Here is a 5,000-nt window from a genome sequence, read left to right on the forward strand (position 1 = left end):
GCACTCGCAGTCGCAAAAACGTACGGCAAGTATATTACTCGGAAGAGTCAATGACAGTCCACGCCCCCCTGCGTGGGAAGAGTCTTTCTAGGCCATGACCCACCGGAAGGGCGCAGCGTCCCCCACCCCAGACATGTGACGTCACACCATCGGTATTGACGACTAGACTGATTCCTTATAATCATTTGCCATACACCGGTGGAAGCTGCCGAGACGAGTAACTACATAGCGGGCTCGCCGTGTCACTAATGTACAGAGATACAACAGTTTCGACTGGAACCGGATTAAACGTATACACGGCGCTGATTAGTAATAGATAGAGCCATCAGAATACAGATAATGTATACAACTGTCCGTATACATGCTGAAAGACTCTGCTCACAATCACAACCACACGTCAGCCACACACCCTTATCACGCACTACTCTCTGCCTGTAACACGCACACAGACAATATGTAAGCACCAGCATGGAACAACACCCAGTGCATCCTCTCCGCCACATTAGACAATCCACACTGTCATAACCAGACTGGGAGGTCCACTCAGAAAACAGAATATCCCACCCACCCGACAACCACCATTGCTCAGCCAAGCCACCAACACCCACACATGTCCTACACAGGGGTGCACCCAACATCACAATACTGCCTCCTCTCACAGCACACAAACAATGGCAGGAATGAAAGACACAGGTCTGCCACAAGCATGGAATGAGAGCGCCGCCTGTCATGAGCCAAAGGTGCATCCTGACGTGGCAAATCAGATGATGCCGCAGGCATCCACTTACTATAATCACAATCAACAAACCGGCCGCCCCGCCCCCCATTAAACCTTTCCTTACAACAATGTGTACCTTAACCTAACCTATATCGTACCGTAACCTAACCTATATCGTACCGTAACCTAACCTATATCGTACCGTAACCTAACCTATATCGTACCGTAACCTAACCTATATCGTACCGTAACCTAACCTATATCGTACCGTAACCTAACCTATATCGTACCGTAACCTAACCTATATCGTACCGTAACCTAACCTATATCGTACCGTAACCTAACCTATATCGTACCGTAACCTAACCTATATCGTACCGTAACCTAACCTATATCGTACCGTAACCTAACCTATATCGTACCGTAACCTAACCTATATCGTACCGTAACCTAACCTATATCGTACCGTAACCTAACCTATGTCGTACCGTAACCTAACCTATATCGTACCGTAACCTAACCTATGTCGTACCGTAACCTAACCTATGTCGTACCGTAACCTAACCTATGTCGTACCGTAACCTAACCTATGTCGTACCGTAACCTAACCTATGTCGTACCGTAACCTAACCTATGTCGTACCGTAACCTAACCTATGTCGTACCGTAACCTAACCTATGTCGTACCGTAACCTAACCTATGTCGTACCGTAACCTAACCTATGTCGTACCGTAACCTAACCTATGTCGTACCGTAACCTAACCTATGTCGTACCGTAACCTAACCTATGTCGTACCGTAACCTAACCTATGTCGTACCGTAACCTAACCTATGTCGTACCGTAACCTAACCTATGTCGTACCGTAACCTAACCTATGTCGTACCGTAACCTAACCTATGTCGTACCGTAACCTAACCTATGTCGTACCGTAACCTAACCTATGTCGTACCGTAACCTAACCTATGTCGTACCTTAACCTAACCTATGTCGTACCTTAACCTAACCTATGTCGTACCTTAACCTAACCTATGTCGTACCTTAACCTAACCTATGTCGTACCTTAACCTAACCTGTATTGCGCCTTAACCTAACCTGTATTGCGCCTTAACCTAACCTGTATTGCGCCTTAACCTAACCTGTATTGCGCCTTAACCTAACCTGTATTGCGCCTTAACCTAACCTGTATTGCGCCTTAACCTAACCTGTATTGCGCCTTAACCTAACCTGTATTGCGCCTTAACCTAACCTGTATTGCGCCTTAACCTAACCTGTATTGCGCCTTAACCTAACCTGTATTGCGCCTTAACCTAACCTGTATTGCGCCTTAACCTAACCTGTATTGCGCCTTAACCTAACCTGTATTGCGCCTTAACCTAACCTGTATTGCGCCTTAACCTAACCTGTATTGCGCCTTAACCTAACCTGTATTGCGCCTTAACCTAACCTGTATTGCGCCTTAACCTAACCTGTATTGCGCCTTAACCTAACCTGTATTGCGCCTTAACCTAACCTGTATTGCGCCTTAACCTAACCTGTATTGCGCCTTAACCTAACCTGTATTGCGCCTTAACCTAACCTGTATTGCGCCTTAACCTAACCTGTATTGCGCCTTAACCTAACCTGTATGGCGCCTTAACCTAACCTGTATGGCGCCTTAACGTAACCTGTATTGCGCCTTAACGTAACCTGTATTGCGCCTTAACGTAACCTATATTGCGCCTTAACCTAACCTATATTGCGCCTTAACGTAACCTATATTGCGCCTTAACGTAACCTATATTGCGCCTTAACCTAACCTATATTGCGCCTTAACCTAACCTATATTGCGCCTTAACCTAACCTATATTGCGCCTTAACCTAACCTATATTGCGCCTTAACCTAACCTATATTGCGCCTTAACCTAACCTATATTGCGCCTTAACGTAACCTATATTGCGCCTTAACCTAACCTATATTGCGCCTTAACCTAACCTATATTGCGCCTTAACCTAACCTATATTGCGCCTTAACCTAACCTATATTGCGCCTTAACGTAACCTATATTGCGCCTTAACGTAACCTATATTGCGCCTTAACCTAACCTATATTGCGCCTTAACCTAACCTATATTGCGCCTTAACCTAACCTATATTGCGCCTTAACGTAACCTATATTGCGCCTTAACGTAACCTATATTGCGCCTTAACGTAACCTATATTGCGCCTTAACGTAACCTATATTGCGCCTTAACGTAACCTATATTGCGCCTTAACGTAACCTATATTGCGCCTTAACGTAACCTATATTGCGCCTTAACGTAACCTATATTGCGCCTTAATGTAACCTATATTGCGCCTTAATGTAACCTATATTGCGCCTTAATGTAACCTACGTTGCGCCTTAACGTAACCTACGTTGCGCCTTAACGTAACCTACGTTGCGCCTTAACGTAACCTACGTTGCGCCTTAACGTAACCTACGTTGCGCCTTAACGTAACCTACGTTGCGCCGTAACGTAACCTACGTTGCGCCGTAACGCAACCCACGTTGCGCCGTAACGTAACCCACGTTGCGCCGTAACCCAACACACGTTGGGCCTTAACCCAACACACGTTGGGCCTTAACCCAACACACGTTGGGCCTTAACCCAACACACGTTGGGCCTTAACCCAACACACGTTGGGCCTTAACCCAACACACGTTGGGCCTTAACCCAACACACGTTGGGCCTTAACCCAACACACGTTGGGCCTTAACCCAACACACGTTGGGCCTTAACCCAACACACGTTGGGCCTTAACCCAACACACGTTGGGCCTTAACCCAACACACGTTGGGCCTTAACCTGCTCTGTAATTGTCATACGACGCGTTAAATTAGTGTAGTGTTGCCTAACTGCAACCCCCGCAATATAGTTTGCTACTCGCACTGCCCGGTCCCCAGTGTATCGCTTCATGTTAAACACCTTGCAGCTATACACTGTAATGTGGATGGCAGCAGGACGTACATGCTCAATGCCCTTTGCAGTTGTTCATTGGCATTTGCAGTTGTTCATTGGCATTTGCATGGCGAAGCACTTAGCCTACGCTGTGGTACGGCCTGTGTCAACTGTCCGCTGATGTTGTACGTCCAAATCACACACTGTACTGCACATTGGTCCTCATGTACTGAATGATACATCGTGGTACATGTGACCGTACAACGACTGCGCCAACAACGGCGAACCATGCGGTCCAAATGTTGTGCACTCAGCTACGTGTCGTCTCCCTATAAGAGCTGGATTGCAGTGTGGTATGCCCTGGATGGCGATCAGCATGAGCCGTCTGTTGATGTAGTGGCGCGTGTTGTCAGACGTAGTCGTCTCTTCTCACACACCGTGATAGCATGGTGCACTGCGTTCCACATCTGCGACATGCGACAGAGGCCGGTTGACAGTCGTTCGCGCAATGGACATCGCATACGTACGGGGGCCACCTTCCACGTGTTCGCGAAGCGTGCACATGTTGTTGCGTGTATGTGGGCAGACATAGTGTGTCGTGACACCTGACACAGGCATGCAACAATCGTTGAATTTGCAAATGGCGATGGACGCCTACGTTTGCTGGTGACGTTACGCAAATGAACAACTGGTAAACCGTTGTGGTGCGGTTGTTCTCGCTAGAGGTGAATCAGTGATGGCGACGATCGGTTGAGCTACCAACCGGTTGTTCCAGCGATACCCACCATGCCCACGAACGTGAATGGCATCTGGGTGTGAAGCGATACGCGGCGGTGGCTGGGTGGGACCGTCCCCGGCCGGTGAGGGGGGGCCTCCCGGCGTGCTGGCCGCGCGGTGCGTGGGCGCACGCGCTACAGCCGGCTGGTGGGGGCGGCCAGTGGCAGGCGCGCCGGCCGACGGAGGCGGCAGGCGGCGCAGCTGCGCGCCGGCGCACCCTGCACGCGGCGCCGTGCGGCCAAAGTAGGTCCTCGCGGGCCCGGTGCGAAGCGCGGTGGACATCTGCAGTGTGCTGGTCCGATTGAGGACTGTGTGCGCTGAGGATGCGCCGCCGCCCGGCGCTCGGCGCCGCGACGCCGTCTGCTGCTCGGTCGCCTCTGCGGTTCTCGCAGGTGGTTTGTATCGCAGCTGTGCGGACGTGTTGGCGCGTGCGCTGTGCTGGGAGAGTTCGCTTCGGCACCCAAGTGGGGCTTTTGTCCTTCTGTGGCGCTGGCGTTGGAGCTGCCGGTCACCGTAGGTGGCGCGTGTTGTCTCCCGCCGGCAATGCCACGACAGCACGCTCCCGGGCCTCTGTCGGCAGCGGCAA

The sequence above is a fragment of the Schistocerca americana genome, unplaced genomic scaffold (assembly GCF_021461395.2).
Source record: "Schistocerca americana isolate TAMUIC-IGC-003095 unplaced genomic scaffold, iqSchAmer2.1 HiC_scaffold_47, whole genome shotgun sequence".
Classification (NCBI taxonomy): domain Eukaryota; kingdom Metazoa; phylum Arthropoda; class Insecta; order Orthoptera; family Acrididae; genus Schistocerca; species Schistocerca americana.